This window comes from Carassius carassius, chromosome 22, assembly GCF_963082965.1.
Source record: "Carassius carassius chromosome 22, fCarCar2.1, whole genome shotgun sequence".
NCBI lineage: Eukaryota > Metazoa > Chordata > Actinopteri > Cypriniformes > Cyprinidae > Carassius > Carassius carassius.
This window is the reverse complement of record NC_081776.1, coordinates 31,423,008-31,440,129: the sequence shown is the minus strand read 5'-3', so window position 1 is coordinate 31,440,129 and position 17,122 is coordinate 31,423,008. Positions and strand designations below refer to the sequence as shown.

Here is a 17,122-nt window from a genome sequence, read left to right as displayed (position 1 = left end):
TGTTCTTTCTGTGGTGAAATGGCTGTCTGGTAGGCAGGTGGTCCAAGCTGCAAACGCCTTAATTCCGAGGTAAGTTAAAGGAAATTATTTGGAAACTCGGCGTAGACTGCCACGCTGAATGAACTCTGTCCTGTTGTGTGTGGGATTTACGCAGATTGCCTATTTGCGTTTGGGCACATCATTGTATAGATTATGGCGAAAGAGAACTAGTGTGGAAGTAGGGAGTTTCTGTAGTGTAGTGATCATCACGTTCGCCTAACACGCGAAACGTCCTCGGTTAGAAACCGAGCAGAAACAGCTGCTTCCTTTTGATGAAAAGTATGAACCCTTTTTTGCCGACTGTGGGCTTTAGAAGACATTACCTTTATGCACATTTTACAGAGCCTTCAATTAAAAATGTTGGACTGTTTGAGGGAGGTAGGTTTCCGTAGTGTAGTGGTTATCACGTTCGCCTCACACGCGAAACGTCCCCAGTTCGAGAAACAGCTGCTACCTTTTGATGAAAAGTATGAACCCTTTTTAGCCGACTGTGGGCTTTAGAAGACAATACCTTTATGCACATTTTACAGAGCCTTCAATTAAAAATGTTGGACTGTTTGAGGGAGGTAGGTTTCCGTAGTGTAGTGGTTATCACGTTCGCCTCACACGCGAAACGTCCCCAGTTCGAGAAACAGCTGCTACCTTTTGATGAAAAGTATGAACCCTTTTTAGCCGACTGTGGGCTTTAGAAGACATTACCTTTATGCACATTTTACAGAGCCTTCAATTAAAAATGTTGGACTGTTTGAGGGAGGTAGGTTTCCGTAGTGTAGTGGTTATCACATTCGCCTCACATGCGAAGGCCAGTCGCGGATAGGTGTAGAGCGCTAACTAGCCAATAGCAACGAAGGAAATTCCAGGGAGGCGGGACGAAAAAAATACACAGAATTAGAGGTTCGAATCTCGTCTCGGCCACAAATACCATAAAATGAGTTTGTATTCGTTTTTTCATCTAGATACACTTTAAGTACGATTAACATATAATAGATGAACTTTGTGAACAAAGATAAAAATAAATCTTGTAATAATTGTTCTTTTGTATGGTGTACAAAATGTGCAAAGATCTTAAGAAACATATACATTATAATAGGGAATAGTTATTTTTAATATAGAAAAATGTGAATAATTAAAAAGAACACTTTGATAATGTTTCAGGCCTTTATTTATAAAGATACGTCTATTTATATGTGTATAACTGTACAGAAAACCCATATATATGAAATATAACTAAAACTCACAAAAAAGTAAGTTTTTCATTTTATTTATAGTAAAGTAATATACTTATAAAAATTAAAAGAAAAAATAACAAAAATATATAATAATTAAATAAATATACATAAAATAATCATAGGTTATTAAACAACAGCAACAGATATAATAAAAATAAAGATGTGGAGAACAGAAAAAACAATACAAATATGTTTTATATTAAATAATTATGTATGTTTAATGGTAACAGTTATTAACATTCAGTGTTTACATATCTGAGCAAGTAAATAAAATGTAATATCAATTTAAAAGAAAATCAACAAAATGTATACATTTTTTAATCAATAAAACTTAACACACAGTTCAATACAGTTCAAACAAGGCCACATACTTATAGTATTTTAATTAACAAATTGAAATACATGAAAATATTTAAATGTATAGATTCAACAACAACAACAATAATAAAATCTAAAGTTGTGGAGAACACAGAAAAAAAATATATTACACTACCACTTAAATGTTTTTGAACAGTAAGATTTTTAATTCTCACCAAGCCTGCCTTTATTTGGTCCAAAATACAGTAAAAGCAATAATATTGTTGAAATATTTTTACTAGTTAAAATAACTGCTTTCTATTTGAACATATAGTAAAATGTATTTTATTTCTGTGATGCTCCGCTGTATTTTCAGCATCATTTCTCCAGTCTTCAGTGTCACATGATCTTCAGAAATCAGAATAATGATTTACTGATCAAGAAAAAATATTATTATTATTATTATTATCAATATTTTAAACCCCCCAGGGATTCTTTAAATAGAAAGATCCAAAGATCTGCATTTATTTGAAATAAAAAGCTTTCTTAACAATATAGATTGTACCATTCTTTTGGGGGGAAAGAATGACAGAAATTAATGCCTTTTTTTTTTAGCAAGGATGATTTAAATTGATTAAAAGTGATGATAAAGATGAAAAATGTTGATGATGAAAATGTAAAAAAAAAAAAAAAAAAAAAAAAAAAAAAAAAAAATATATATATATATATATATATATATATATATATATATATATATATATATATATATATATCAGATAAATGCTGTTCTTCTGAACTTTCTATTCATGTAAGAAACTGAAAAGATTGTACTCGGCTGTTTTCAACATAACATAACAACAACAGTAATAATAATAATAATAATTTTTTCTTGAGCAGTAAATCATCATTTTATTCTGATTTCTGAAGATCGTGTGACACTGAAGACTGGATGAATGATGCTGAAAATACAGCTGTGCATCACAGAAATAAATTACAGTATATATTCAAATATATAGCCTTCCTGATAATGTTCGGGGTTCAGACACACTCTCTCTGTTTAAATCTAGATTAAAAACACATCTCTTTCGCCAAGCATTCGAATAATGTATCTCTTAAATTGTGAGTGTAGTTGTATCTGATCAAATGTGCATTCTTATTCTTTAGCTTGGGTTAAACTAATTAATTTTACTCTGTTGGAACAGCAGCTATGCTAATGATGTCTCTATATGTGTCTCTGTTTCTGCTGGATTTACATCCCGTGGTAACTAGGATTTACACAAGCTCCAGTCTGGATCCAGAACACCTGAGAAGAGATGATGCTGACCCTCAGAGGACCCCAGATGATGCTGACCCTGAATCAACAACAGAACTAACAAATATTGCTACATGTGTGACTGCATCATATAATAATTATTAATTATTAATAAAATTAATAATGTTCATCGTCTGGCTGACTACGTCTTGTCCTGTCATACGTGCACAAACTGACAGTCACCACTTATAAGCTACTACTAAATATTGTAGAAACATAATTTTCTGTAAAGTTGCTTTGTAACAATTTGTATTGTAAAAAGCGCTATACAAATAAACTTGAATTGAATTGAATTGAAATAGAAAGCAGCTGATTTAAAATAGTAAGAATATTTAAAATGCTACAGTTTTTGCTGTACTTTGGATAAAATAAAGGCAGGCTTGGTGAGCAGAAGAAATTCTCAAAAAACATTAAAAATCTTACTGCTGAAAAACATTTGACTGGTAAGAGTAATTTAAATAAAATATTTATTTACGGAGTTTAATAATAGCCGTTACTAACATTTAGTGTTTACAAAACTGTGCAAGATAAAATAAAGCAAGTCAATACAATTAATTAACACACTAAAGTACAGTGTAAACAAGGCCAATACTTCTGATGTTTTATTTAACAAATGGAAATCAATTAAATAATTTAAAATTGTAGACTAAACAACAACAGCTACAATAATATTAATAATAATACAATTTGTGGAAGACACAGAAAATAAAACAAGCCTTCGACCTGTTTAAGAAGATCCTTGCTCCTATGTTGCGTTGCCAAGAGATGTTCAAGAGAGGCAGTTCTCAACAGATCTGTCCATCTATGGTCCAACACGAAGACCAGCCGTTCTGAGGGGTCCAGTGTGAGCTGAACGAGGGACGCAGTTATGGCAGATGGTGTGGTGTTCTACAGAAGATTAACAGCATTACTTTATTAAAATATAATGTCTTGGTGTTGTGTGCACATATGAGACAGACAGTTTACACACATAAGTGCCTGTATGAATTATTTATTTACCTGCATCCGGAAGAAACCCTTCCCTTCAGTGTCTGGTGTGATGTTATGGTGGAGTGAGACGGGTGGATGGGTCTTGACACAGCATGCATCATCTTAACATTCCTGAAATATAGATTCAAATTAAATATATCAAATGTACTTTATAATTCATTATATATATATATATATATATATATATATATATATATGTATGTATGTGTGTGTGTGTGTGTGTGTGTGTGTGTGTCTTTATTTTTACATTTTTTTTTATATTTTTTTATATTTGAATATATTTTCTAATCATTGTAATTTATTCCTGTTATGAAAAGCTGAATTTTCTGAATTATTACTCCAGTCTTCAGCATCACGTCAACCTTCCGAAAATAATGTGCTTTCATCATTGTAGTGACAATGATAATATCAACATTGATTACAATAAGAAATGTTTTGTGAGCAAATAATCATATAAATAATGATTTCTGGATCATATGACACACTAAAGAGTATAAATGATGCTGAAGAATTCAGCTTTGCATCACAGGAATAAAGTTAATTTAACATAGGAAATAGTTATTTTAAGTTGTACCACACAGTAAATGTTGACAATTTTATATATATATATTTATATATTTGCACTAAAGTCTTGAAAATCACATAACATTCAAAACAGTTGCTATAATTAATCACATAAGTATGATTATATGATAATATAATAAGTAATTAATTGTAAGTTTTTTTTTTGGTTTAGTTTTTTTAAAAGAAACACATAATTCACTTTACCTGCTTGTTGGGAGTTTGGCAGCGTATGTTGTTCAAACAAAACAATTTCGTGAAGAAATCTCCGATCGTAAAACGCGTCTCCTCTCCTTCAGAGCGAATGATTGACAGATGAGTATCTGCTGTTTGAATTCCCCGCCACGGAAGAAGCGAAACAGCGCCAGGAAATCTACGTGTGGCCACAAATATATTGCATCCGTAGTGTTAAGCACTACCATAGAGAATGAATGGGAAAAGTTAAGAGAAGTTAAGCTTAACTATTTTCGGCTCCCGCGCGAAAGGTCCCCAGTTCGAAACTGGGCGGGAACAGTGAATCTCTTTTTCACAATGGTTCAATTGGCATTCTGTTGAGGAACTCAATGCTACCGAAGCTTTGCGGCCAAGAGGCATGAATATTGTCAGCAAAGGTGTATTTGATGCAGAAATGAAAGAGCAGTCACTGTTTGACCTAAACCTAACCCACACTTGTGCCATTTCAAGCCTGCGTGGCTTTCTTCTGAGGAACACGAACGAAGATATTTGTCAGAGTGGCCCTCTGTTAGGCAGCAGCTCTACGTCACGAAGGCCTTTCTTTACACAGGTGTGAAGACAATTATTAAGCCACACTAGGCAGCAGTAACTGCCACACCGACAGACTCTGTACTTTAAACCAGGCAGTTTCAATGAACAGATGGATGGTGCACTCAAAGACAAAATATTTCGTATAATGTTAAAAACAATTAAATTAAATAACCTAAAAAAGAGCAAAAAAGTAATGGTCACAGAGCAATCCTTCAAACAACTGGAAAAATGCTTGGTTTGCCACTCAAAAAAAAGCTATTTGCAGACTGAAGAGCACAACGCAATCTGTAATTTTATTCGTGCTCCAAGAAGCGTGCGATGAAAAGGTCAGATACAACCTTGACTGCAGGTTTCCGTAGTGTAGAGGTTATCACATTCGCCTTACACGCGAAAGGTCCCCAGCTCGAAACTGGGCGGAAGCAGGTGGGGGCTTTTTTTCTTTCTGTGGTGAAATGGCTGTCTGGTAGGCAGGTGGTCCAAGCTGCAAACGCCTTAATTCCGAGGTAAGTTAAGGGAAATTATTTGGAAACTCGGCGTAGACTTCCACGCCGAATGAACTCTGTCCTGTTGTGTGTGGGATTTACGCAGATTGCCTATTTGCGTTTGGGCACATCATTGTATAGATTATGGCGAAAGAGAACTAGTGTGGAAGTGGGGAGTTTCTGTAGTGTAGTGGTCATCACGTTCGCCTAACACGCGAAAGGTCCTCGTTTCGAAACCGAGCAGAAACAGCTGCTTCCTTTTGATGAAAAGTATGAACCCTTTTTAGCCGACTGTGGGCTTTAGAAGACATTACCTTTATGCACATTTTACAGAGCCTTCAATTAAAAATGTTGGACTGTTTGGAGAGGTAGGTAGGTTTCCGTAGTGTAGTGGTTATCACGTTCGCCTCACACGCGAAAGGTCCCCAGTTCGAAACTGGGCGGGAACAGTGAATCTCTTTTTCACAATGGTTCAATTGGCATTCTGTTGAGGAGGAACTCTATGCTACCGAAGCTTTGCGGCCAAGAGGCATGAATATAGTCAGCAAAGGTGTAGTTGATGCAGAAATGAAAGAGCAGTCACTGTTTGACCTAAACCTAACCCACACTCGTGCCATTTCAAGCCTGCGTGGCTTTCTTCTGAGGAACACGAAAGAAGATATTTGTCAGAGTGGCCCTCTGTTAGGCAGCAGCTCTACGTCACGAAGGTCTTTCTTTACACAGGTGTGAAGACAATTATTAAGCCACACTAGGCAGCAGTAACTGCCACACCGACAGACTCTGTACTTTAAACCAGGCAGTTTCAATGAACAGATGGATGGTGCACTCAAAGACAAAATATTTCGTATAACGTTAAAAACAATTAAATTAAATAACCTAAAAAAGAGCAAAAAAGTAATGGTCACAGAGCAATCCTTCAGACAACTGGAAAAATGCTTGGTTTGCCAGGCTGTCTGGTAGGCAGGTGGTCCAAGCTGCAAACGCCTTAATTCCGAGGTAAGTTAAGGGAAATTATTTGGAAACTCGGCGTAGACTGCCACGCCGAATGAACTCTGTCCTGTTGTGTGTGGGATTTACACAGATTGCCTATTTGCTTTTGGGCACATCATTGTATAGATTATGGCGAAAGAGAACTAGTGTGGAAGTGGGGAGTTTCTGTAGTGTAGTGGTCATCACGTTCGCCTAACACGAGAAAGGTCCTCTGTTCGAAACCGAGCAGAAACAGCTGCTTCCTTTTGATGAAAAGTATGAACCCTTTTTAGCCGACATTGGGCTTTAGAAGACATTACCTTTATGCACATTTTACAGAGCCTTCAATTAAAAATGTTGGACTGTTTGGAGAGGTAGGTAGGTTTCCGTAGTGTAGTGGTTATCACGTTCGCCTCACACGCGAAAGGTCCCCAGTTTGAAACTGGGTGGGAACAGTGAATCTCTTTTTCACAATGGTTTAATTGGCATTCTGTTGAGGAGGAACTCAACGCTACCGAAGCTTTCGGCTTTTTTCATGCCAAGAGGCATGAATATAGTCAGCAAATGTGTAGTTGATGCAGAAATGAAAGAGCAGTCACTGTTTGACCTAAACCTAACCCACACTCGTGCCATTTCAAGCCTGCGTGGCTTTCTTCTGAGGAACACGAAAGAAGATATTTGTCAGAGTGGCCCTCTGTTAGGCAGCAGCTCTACGTCACGAAGGCCTTTCTTTACACAGGTGTGAAGACAATTATTAAGCCACACTAGGCAGCAGTAACTGCCACACCGACAGACTCTGTACTTTAAACCAGGCAGTTTCAATGAACAGATGGATGGTGCTCTCAACGACAAAATATTTCGTATAACGTTAAAAACAATTAAATTAAATAACCTAAAAAAGAGAAAAAAGTAATGGTCACAGAGCAATCCTTCAGACAACTGGAAAAATGCTTGGTTTGCCACTCAAAAAAAAGCTATTTGCAGACTGAAGAGCACAACGCAATCTGTAATTTTATTCGTGCTCCAAGAAGCGTGCGATGAAAAGGTCAGATCCAACCTTGACTGCAGGTTTCCGTAGTGTAGAGGTTATCACATTCGCCTTACACGCGAAAGGTTCCCAGCTTGAAACTGGGCGGAAACAGGTGGGGGCTTTTGTTCTTTCTGTGGTGAAATGGCTGTCTGGTAGGCAGGTGGTCCAAGCTGCAAACGCCTTAATTCCGAGGTAAGTTAAGGGAAATTATTTGGAAACTCGGCGTAGACTGCCACGCCGAATGAACTCTGTCCTGTTGTGTGTGGGATTTACGCAGATTGCCTATTTGCGTTTGGGCACATCATTGTATAGATTATGGCGAAAGAGAACTAGTGTGGAAGTGGGGAGTTTCTGTAGTGTAGTGGTCATCACGTTCGCCTAACATGCGAAAGTTCCTCGTTTCGAAACCGAGCAGAAACAGCTGCTTCCTTTTGATGAAAAGTATGAACCCTTTTTAGCCGACTGTGGGCTTTAGAAGACATTACCTTTATGCACATTTTACAGAGCCTTCAATTAAAAATGTTGGACTGTTTGGAGAGGTAGGTAGGTTTCCGTACTGTAGTGGTTATCACGTTCGCCTCACACGCGAAAGGTCCCCAGTTCGAAACTGGGCGGGAACAGTGAATCTCTTTTTCACAATGGTTCAATTGGCATTCTGTTGAGGAGGAACTCAATGCTACCGAAGCTTTGCGGCCAAGAGGCATGAATATAGTCAGCAAAGGTGTAGTTGATGCAGAAATGAAAGAGCAGTCACTGTTTGACCTAAACCTAACCCACACTCGTGCCATTTCAAGCCTGCGTGGCTTTCTTCTGAGGAACACGAAAGAAGATATTTGTCAGAGTGGCCCTCTGTTAGGCAGCAGCTCTACGTCACGAAGGTCTTTCTTTACACAGGTGTGAAGACAATTATTAAGCCACACTAGGCAGCAGTAACTGCCACACCGACAGACTCTGTACTTTAAACCAGGCAGTTTCAATGAACAGATGGATGGTGCACTCAAAGACAAAATATTTCGTATAACGTTAAAAACAATTATATTAAATAACCTAAAAAAGAGCAAAAAAGTAATGGTCACAGAGCAATCCTTCAGACAACTGGAAAAATGCTTGGTTTGCCACTCAAAAAAAAACTATTTGCAGACTGAAGAGCACAACGCAATCTGTAATTTTTTTCGTGCTCCAAGAAGCGTGCGATGAAAAGGTCAGATCCAACCTTGACTGCAGGTTTCCGTAGTGTAGAGGTTATCACATTTGCCTTACACGCGAAAGGTCCCCAGCTTGAAACTGGGCGGAAACAGGTGGGGGCTTTTGTTCTTTCTTTGGTGAAATGGCTGTCTGGTAGGCAGGTGGTCCAAGCTGCAAACGCCTTAATTCCGAGGTAAGTTAAGGGAAATTATTTGGAAACTCGGCATAGACTGCCACGCCGAATGAACTCTGTCCTGTTGTGTGTGGGATTTACGCAGATTGCCTATTTGCGTTTGGGCACATCATTGTATAGATTATGGCGAAAGAGTACTAGTGTGGAAGTGGGGAGTTTCTGTAGTGTAGTGGTCATCACGTTCGCCTAACACGCGACAGGTCCTCGGTTCGAAACCGAGCAGAAACAACTGCTTCCTTTTGATGATATGAACCCTTTTTAGCCGACTGTTGGCTTTAGAAGACATTACCTTTATGCACATTTTACAGAGCCTTCAATTAAAAATGTTGGACTGTTTGAGGGAGGTAGGTTTCCGTAGTGTAGTGGTTATCACGTTCGCCTCACATGCGAAAGGTCCCCAGTTCGAAACTGGGCGGGAACAGTGAATCTCTTTTTCACAATGGTTCAATTGGCATTCTGTTGAGGAGGAACTCAATGCTACCGAAGCTTTGCGGCCAAGAGGCATGAATATAGTCAGCAAAGGTGTAGTTGATGCAGAAATGAAAGAGCAGTCACTGTTTGACCTAAACCTAACCCACACTCGTGCCATTTCAAGCCTGCGTGGCTTTCTTCTGAGGAACACGAAAGAAGATATTTGTCAGAGTGGCCCTCTGTTAGGCAGCAGCTCTACGTCACGAAGGCCTTTCTTTTCACAGGTGTGAAGACAATTATTAAGCCACACTAGGCAGCAGTAACTGCCACACCGACAGACTCTGTTGACAGAACCTTGACTGCAGGTTTCCGTAGTTTAGAGGTTATCACATTCGCCTTACACGCGAAAGGTCCCAAGCTCTAAACTGGGCGGAAACAGGAGGGGGCTTTTGTTCTTTCTGTGGTGAAATGGCTGTCTGGTAGGCAGGTGGTCCAAGCTGCAAACGCCTTAATTCCGAGGTAAGTTAAGGGAAATTACTTGGAAACTCGGCGTAGACTGCCAAGCCGAATGAACTCTGTCCTGTTGTGTGTGGGATTTACGCAGATTGCCTATTTGCGTTTGGGCACATCATTGTATAGATTATGGCGAAAGAGAACTAGTGTGGAAGTGGGGAGTTTCTGTAGTGTAGTGGTCATCACGTTCGCCTAACACGCGAAAGGTCCTCGTTTCGAAACCGAGCAGAAACAGCTGCTTCCTTTTGATGAAAAGTATGAACCCTTTTTAGCCGACTGTGGGCTTTAGAAGACATTACCTTTATGCACATTTTACAGAGCCTTCAATTAAAAATGTTGGACTGTTTGGAGAGGTAGGTAGGTTTCCGTACTGTAGTGGTTATCACGTTCGCCTCACACGCGAAAGGTCCCCAGTTCGAAACTGGGCGGGAACAGTGAATCTCTTTTTCACAATGGTTCAATTGGCATTCTGTTGAGGAGGAACTCAATGCTACCGAAGCTTTGCGGCCAAGAGGCATGAATATAGTCAGCAAAGGTGTAGTTGATGCAGAAATGAAAGAGCAGTCACTGTTTGACCTAAACCTAACCCACACTCGTGCCATTTCAAGCCTGCGTGGCTTTCTTCTGAGGAACACGAAAGAAGATATTTGTCAGAGTGGCCCTCTGTTAGGCAGCAGCTCTACGTCACGAAGGTCTTTCTTTACACAGGTGTGAAGACAATTATTAAGCCACACTAGGCAGCAGTAACTGCCACACCGACAGACTCTGTACTTTAAACCAGGCAGTTTCAATGAACAGATGGATGGTGCACTCAAAGACAAAATATTTCGTATAACGTTAAAAACAATTATATTAAATAACCTAAAAAAGAGCAAAAAAGTAATGGTCACAGAGCAATCCTTCAGACAACTGGAAAAATGCTTGGTTTGCCACTCAAAAAAAAACTATTTGCAGACTGAAGAGCACAACGCAATCTGTAATTTTTTTCGTGCTCCAAGAAGCGTGCGATGAAAAGGTCAGATCCAACCTTGACTGCAGGTTTCCGTAGTGTAGAGGTTATCACATTTGCCTTACACGCGAAAGGTCCCCAGCTTGAAACTGGGCGGAAACAGGTGGGGGCTTTTGTTCTTTCTTTGGTGAAATGGCTGTCTGGTAGGCAGGTGGTCCAAGCTGCAAACGCCTTAATTCCGAGGTAAGTTAAGGGAAATTATTTGGAAACTCGGCATAGACTGCCACGCCGAATGAACTCTGTCCTGTTGTGTGTGGGATTTACGCAGATTGCCTATTTGCGTTTGGGCACATCATTGTATAGATTATGGCGAAAGAGTACTAGTGTGGAAGTGGGGAGTTTCTGTAGTGTAGTGGTCATCACGTTCGCCTAACACGCGACAGGTCCTCGGTTCGAAACCGAGCAGAAACAACTGCTTCCTTTTGATGATATGAACCCTTTTTAGCCGACTGTTGGCTTTAGAAGACATTACCTTTATGCACATTTTACAGAGCCTTCAATTAAAAATGTTGGACTGTTTGAGGGAGGTAGGTTTCCGTAGTGTAGTGGTTATCACGTTCGCCTCACATGCGAAAGGTCCCCAGTTCGAAACTGGGCGGGAACAGTGAATCTCTTTTTCACAATGGTTCAATTGGCATTCTGTTGAGGAGGAACTCAATGCTACCGAAGCTTTGCGGCCAAGAGGCATGAATATAGTCAGCAAAGGTGTAGTTGATGCAGAAATGAAAGAGCAGTCACTGTTTGACCTAAACCTAACCCACACTCGTGCCATTTCAAGCCTGCGTGGCTTTCTTCTGAGGAACACGAAAGAAGATATTTGTCAGAGTGGCCCTCTGTTAGGCAGCAGCTCTACGTCACGAAGGCCTTTCTTTTCACAGGTGTGAAGACAATTATTAAGCCACACTAGGCAGCAGTAACTGCCACACCGACAGACTCTGTACTTTAAACCAGGCAGTTTCAATGAACAGATGGATGGTGCACTCAAAGACAAAATATTTCGTATAACGTTAAAAACAATTAAATTAAATAACCTAAAAAAGAGCAAAAAAGTAATGGTCACAGAGCAATCCTTCAGACAACTGGAAAAATGCTTGGTTTGCCACTCTAAAAAAGCTATTTGCAGACTGAAGAGCACAACGCAATCTGTAATTTTATTCGTGCTCCAAGAAGCGTGCGATGAAAAGGTCAGATCCAACCTTGACTGCAGGTTTCCGTAGTTTAGAGGTTATCACATTCGCCTTACACGCGAAAGGTCCCAAGCTCTAAACTGGGCGGAAACAGGAGGGGGCTTTTGTTCTTTCTGTGGTGAAATGGCTGTCTGGTAGGCAGGTGGTCCAAGCTGCAAACGCCTTAATTCCGAGGTAAGTTAAGGGAAATTACTTGGAAACTCGGCGTAGACTGCCAAGCCGAATGAACTCTGTCCTGTTGTGTGTGGGATTTACGCAGATTGCCTATTTGCGTTTGGGCACATCATTGTATAGATTATGGCGAAAGAGAACTAGTGTGGAAGTGGGGAGTTTCTGTAGTGTAGTGGTCATCACGTTCGCCTAACACGCGAAAGGTCCTCGTTTCGAAACCGAGCAGAAACAGCTGCTTCCTTTTGATGAAAAGTATGAACCCTTTTTAGCCGACTGTGGGCTTTAGAAGACATTACCTTTATGCACATTTTACAGAGCCTTCAATTAAAAATGTTGGACTGTTTGGAAAGGTAGGTAGGTTTCCGTAGTGTAGTGGTTATCACGTTCGCCTCACACGCGAAAGGTCCCCAGTTCGAAACTGGGCGGGAACAGTGAATCTCTTTTTCACAATGGTTCAATTGGCATTCTGTTGAGGAGGAACTCAATGCTACCGAAGCTTTGCGGCCAAGAGGCATGAATATAGTCAGCAAAGGTGTAGTTGATGCAGAAATGAAAGAGCAGTCACTGTTTGACCTAAACCTAACCCACACTCGTGCCATTTCAAGCCTGCGTGGCTTTCTTCTGAGGAACACGAAAGAAGATATTTGTCAGAGTGGCCCTCTGTTAGGCAGCAGCTCTACGTCACGAAGGTCTTTCTTTACACAGGTGTGAAGACAATTATTAAGCCACACTAGGCAGCAGTAACTGCCACACCGACAGACTCTGTACTTTAAACCAGGCAGTTTCAATGAACAGATGGATGGTGCACTCAAAGACAAAATATTTCGTATAACGTTAAAAACAATTAAATTAAATAACCTAAAAAAGAGCAAAAAAGTAATGGTCACAGAGCAATCCTTCAGACAACTGGAAAAATGCTTGGTTTGCCAGGCTGTCTGGTAGGCAGGTGGTCCAAGCTGCAAACGCCTTAATTCCGAGGTAAGTTAAGGGAAATTATTTGGAAACTCGGCGTAGACTGCCACGCCGAATGAACTCTGTCCTGTTGTGTGTGGGATTTACACAGATTGCCTATTTGCTTTTGGGCACATCATTGTATAGATTATGGCGAAAGAGAACTAGTGTGGAAGTGGGGAGTTTCTGTAGTGTAGTGGTCATCACGTTCGCCTAACACGAGAAAGGTCCTCTGTTCGAAACCGAGCAGAAACAGCTGCTTCCTTTTGATGAAAAGTATGAACCCTTTTTAGCCGACATTGGGCTTTAGAAGACATTACCTTTATGCACATTTTACAGAGCCTTCAATTAAAAATGTTGGACTGTTTGGAGAGGTAGGTAGGTTTCCGTAGTGTAGTGGTTATCACGTTCGCCTCACACGCGAAAGGTCCCCAGTTTGAAACTGGGTGGGAACAGTGAATCTCTTTTTCACAATGGTTTAATTGGCATTCTGTTGAGGAGGAACTCAACGCTACCGAAGCTTTCGGCTTTTTTCATGCCAAGAGGCATGAATATAGTCAGCAAATGTGTAGTTGATGCAGAAATGAAAGAGCAGTCACTGTTTGACCTAAACCTAACCCACACTCGTGCCATTTCAAGCCTGCGTGGCTTTCTTCTGAGGAACACGAAAGAAGATATTTGTCAGAGTGGCCCTCTGTTAGGCAGCAGCTCTACGTCACGAAGGCCTTTCTTTACACAGGTGTGAAGACAATTATTAAGCCACACTAGGCAGCAGTAACTGCCACACCGACAGACTCTGTACTTTAAACCAGGCAGTTTCAATGAACAGATGGATGGTGCTCTCAACGACAAAATATTTCGTATAACGTTAAAAACAATTAAATTAAATAACCTAAAAAAGAGAAAAAAGTAATGGTCACAGAGCAATCCTTCAGACAACTGGAAAAATGCTTGGTTTGCCACTCAAAAAAAAGCTATTTGCAGACTGAAGAGCACAACGCAATCTGTAATTTTATTCGTGCTCCAAGAAGCGTGCGATGAAAAGGTCAGATCCAACCTTGACTGCAGGTTTCCGTAGTGTAGAGGTTATCACATTCGCCTTACACGCGAAAGGTTCCCAGCTTGAAACTGGGCGGAAACAGGTGGGGGCTTTTGTTCTTTCTGTGGTGAAATGGCTGTCTGGTAGGCAGGTGGTCCAAGCTGCAAACGCCTTAATTCCGAGGTAAGTTAAGGGAAATTATTTGGAAACTCGGCGTAGACTGCCACGCCGAATGAACTCTGTCCTGTTGTGTGTGGGATTTACGCAGATTGCCTATTTGCGTTTGGGCACATCATTGTATAGATTATGGCGAAAGAGAACTAGTGTGGAAATGGGGAGTTTCTGTAGTGTAGTGGTCATCACGTTCGCCTAACACGCGAAAGGTCCTCGGTTAGAAACCGACCAGAAACAGCCGCTTCCTTTTGATGAAAAGTATGAACCCTTTTTAGCCGACTGTGGGCTTTAGAAGACATTACCTTTATGCACATTGTACAGAGCCTTCAATTAAAAATGTTGGACTGTTTGAGGGAGGTAGGTTTCCGTAGTGTAGTGGTTACCACGTTCGCCTCACACGCGAAAGGTCCCCAGTTCGAAACAGGTCGGGAACAGTGAATCTCGTTTTCACAATGGTTCAATTGGCATTCTGTTGAGGAGGAACCCAATGCTACCGAAGCTTTGCGGCCAAGAGGCATGAATATAGTCAGCAAAGGTGTAGTTGATGCAGAAATGAAAGAGCAGTCACTGTTTGACCTAAACCTAACCCACACTAGTGCCATTTCAAGCCTGCGTGGCTTTCTTCTGAGGAACACGAAAGAAGATATTTGTCAGAGTGGCCCTCTGTTAGGCAGCAGCTCTACGTCACGAAGGCCTTTCTTTACACAGGTGTGAAGACAATTATTAAGCCACACTAGGCAGCAGTAACTGCCACACCGACAGACTCTGTACTTTAAACCAGGCAGTTTCAATGAACAGATGGATGGTGCACTCAAAGACAAAATATTTCGTATAACGTTAAAAACAATTAAATTAAATAACCTAAAAAAGAGCAAAAAAGTAATGGTCACATAGCAATCCTTCAGACAACTGGAAAAATGCTTGGTTTGCCACTCAAAAAAAACTATTTGCAGACTGAAGAGCACAACGCAATCTGTAATTTTATTCGTGCTCCAAGAAGCGTGCGATGAAAAAGTCAGATCCAACCTTGACTGCAGGTTTCCGTAGTGTAGAGGTTATCACATTCGCCTTACACGCGAAAGGTCCCCAGCTCAAAACTGGGCGGAAACAGGTGGGGGCTTTTGTTCTTTCTGTGGTGAAATGGCTGTCTGGTAGGCAGGTGGTCCAAGCTGCAAACGCCTTAATTCCGAGGTAAGTTAAAGGAAATTATTTGGAAACTCGGCGTAGACTGCCACGCTGAATGAACTCTGTCCTGTTGTGTGTGGGATTTACGCAGATTGCCTATTTGCGTTTGGGCACATCATTGTATAGATTATGGCGAAAGAGAACTAGTGTGGAAGTAGGGAGTTTCTGTAGTGTAGTGATCATCACGTTCGCCTAACACGCGAAACGTCCTCGGTTAGAAACCGAGCAGAAACAGCTGCTTCCTTTTGATGAAAAGTATGAACCCTTTTTTGCCGACTGTGGGCTTTAGAAGACATTACCTTTATGCACATTTTACAGAGCCTTCAATTAAAAATGTTGGACTGTTTGAGGGAGGTAGGTTTCCGTAGTGTAGTGGTTATCACGTTCGCCTCACACGCGAAACGTCCCCAGTTCGAGAAACAGCTGCTACCTTTTGATGAAAAGTATGAACCCTTTTTAGCCGACTGTGGGCTTTAGAAGACATTACCTTTATGCACATTTTACAGAGCCTTCAATTAAAAATGTTGGACTGTTTGAGGGAGGTAGGTTTCCGTAGTGTAGTGGTTATCACGTTCGCCTCACACGCGAAACGTCCCCAGTTCGAGAAACAGCTGCTACCTTTTGATGAAAAGTATGAACCCTTTTTAGCCGACTGTGGGCTTTAGAAGACATTACCTTTATGCACATTTTACAGAGCCTTCAATTAAAAATGTTGGACTGTTTGAGGGAGGTAGGTTTCCGTAGTGTAGTGGTTATCACATTCGCCTCACATGCGAAGGCCAGTCGCGGATAGGTGTAGAGCGCTAACTAGCCAATAGCAACGAAGGAAATTCCAGGGAGGCGGGACGAAAAAAATACACAGAATTAGAGGTTCGAATCTCGTCTCGGCCACAAATACCATAAAATGAGTTTGTATTCGTTTTTTCATCTAGATACACTTTAAGTACGATTAACATATAATAGATGAACTTTGTGAACAAAGATAAAAATAAATCTTGTAATAATTGTTCTTTTGTATGGTGTACAAAATGTGCAAAGATCTTAAGAAACATATACATTATAATAGGGAATAGTTATTTTTAATATAGAAAAATGTGAATAATTAAAAAGAACACTTTGATAATGTTTCAGGCCTTTATTTATAAAGATACGTCTATTTATATGTGTATAACTGTACAGAAAACCCATATATATGAAATATAACTAAAACTCACAAAAAAGTAAGTTTTTCATTTTATTTATAGTAAAGTAATATACTTATAAAAATTAAAAGAAAAAATAACAAAAATATATAATAATTAAATAAATATACATAAAATAATCATAGGTTATTAAACAACAGCAACAGATATAATAAAAATAAAGATGTGGAGAACAGAAAAAACAATACAAATATGTTTTATATTAAATAATTATGTATGTTTAATGGT

At 40.0% G+C, this 17,122-nt stretch overlaps 16 non-coding genes across 16 annotated transcripts; all 16 read left to right on the top strand.

Moving 5' to 3' along the window:
* Positions 1-5,542: 5,542 nt before the first annotated feature.
* On the top strand, positions 5,543-5,615 carry trnav-uac (transfer RNA valine (anticodon UAC)). The gene has a single exon. It is a non-coding gene; the product is annotated as a tRNA-Val (tRNA).
* Positions 5,616-5,851: 236 nt separating this feature from the next.
* Positions 5,852-5,924, top strand: trnav-aac (transfer RNA valine (anticodon AAC)). The gene has a single exon. It is a non-coding gene; the product is annotated as a tRNA-Val (tRNA).
* Positions 5,925-6,051: 127 nt separating this feature from the next.
* trnav-cac (transfer RNA valine (anticodon CAC)) lies at positions 6,052-6,124 on the top strand. The gene has a single exon. It is a non-coding gene; the product is annotated as a tRNA-Val (tRNA).
* A 902-nt stretch (positions 6,125-7,026) lies between these two features.
* Positions 7,027-7,099, top strand: trnav-cac (transfer RNA valine (anticodon CAC)). The gene has a single exon. It is a non-coding gene; the product is annotated as a tRNA-Val (tRNA).
* A 1,122-nt stretch (positions 7,100-8,221) lies between these two features.
* trnav-cac (transfer RNA valine (anticodon CAC)) lies at positions 8,222-8,294 on the top strand. Its single transcript has one exon. It is a non-coding gene; the product is annotated as a tRNA-Val (tRNA).
* A 913-nt stretch (positions 8,295-9,207) lies between these two features.
* On the top strand, positions 9,208-9,280 carry trnav-aac (transfer RNA valine (anticodon AAC)). The gene has a single exon. It is a non-coding gene; the product is annotated as a tRNA-Val (tRNA).
* A 120-nt stretch (positions 9,281-9,400) lies between these two features.
* Positions 9,401-9,473, top strand: trnav-cac (transfer RNA valine (anticodon CAC)). The gene has a single exon. It is a non-coding gene; the product is annotated as a tRNA-Val (tRNA).
* Positions 9,474-10,137: 664 nt separating this feature from the next.
* trnav-aac (transfer RNA valine (anticodon AAC)) lies at positions 10,138-10,210 on the top strand. Its single transcript has one exon. It is a non-coding gene; the product is annotated as a tRNA-Val (tRNA).
* A 127-nt stretch (positions 10,211-10,337) lies between these two features.
* trnav-cac (transfer RNA valine (anticodon CAC)) lies at positions 10,338-10,410 on the top strand. Its single transcript has one exon. It is a non-coding gene; the product is annotated as a tRNA-Val (tRNA).
* Positions 10,411-11,323: 913 nt separating this feature from the next.
* On the top strand, positions 11,324-11,396 carry trnav-aac (transfer RNA valine (anticodon AAC)). The gene has a single exon. It is a non-coding gene; the product is annotated as a tRNA-Val (tRNA).
* A 120-nt stretch (positions 11,397-11,516) lies between these two features.
* On the top strand, positions 11,517-11,589 carry trnav-cac (transfer RNA valine (anticodon CAC)). Its single transcript has one exon. It is a non-coding gene; the product is annotated as a tRNA-Val (tRNA).
* A 912-nt stretch (positions 11,590-12,501) lies between these two features.
* trnav-aac (transfer RNA valine (anticodon AAC)) lies at positions 12,502-12,574 on the top strand. The gene has a single exon. It is a non-coding gene; the product is annotated as a tRNA-Val (tRNA).
* A 127-nt stretch (positions 12,575-12,701) lies between these two features.
* trnav-cac (transfer RNA valine (anticodon CAC)) lies at positions 12,702-12,774 on the top strand. Its single transcript has one exon. It is a non-coding gene; the product is annotated as a tRNA-Val (tRNA).
* Positions 12,775-13,676: 902 nt separating this feature from the next.
* Positions 13,677-13,749, top strand: trnav-cac (transfer RNA valine (anticodon CAC)). Its single transcript has one exon. It is a non-coding gene; the product is annotated as a tRNA-Val (tRNA).
* A 922-nt stretch (positions 13,750-14,671) lies between these two features.
* On the top strand, positions 14,672-14,744 carry trnav-aac (transfer RNA valine (anticodon AAC)). The gene has a single exon. It is a non-coding gene; the product is annotated as a tRNA-Val (tRNA).
* An 800-nt stretch (positions 14,745-15,544) lies between these two features.
* On the top strand, positions 15,545-15,617 carry trnav-uac (transfer RNA valine (anticodon UAC)). The gene has a single exon. It is a non-coding gene; the product is annotated as a tRNA-Val (tRNA).
* The last annotated feature ends 1,505 nt before the right edge of the window (positions 15,618-17,122 follow it).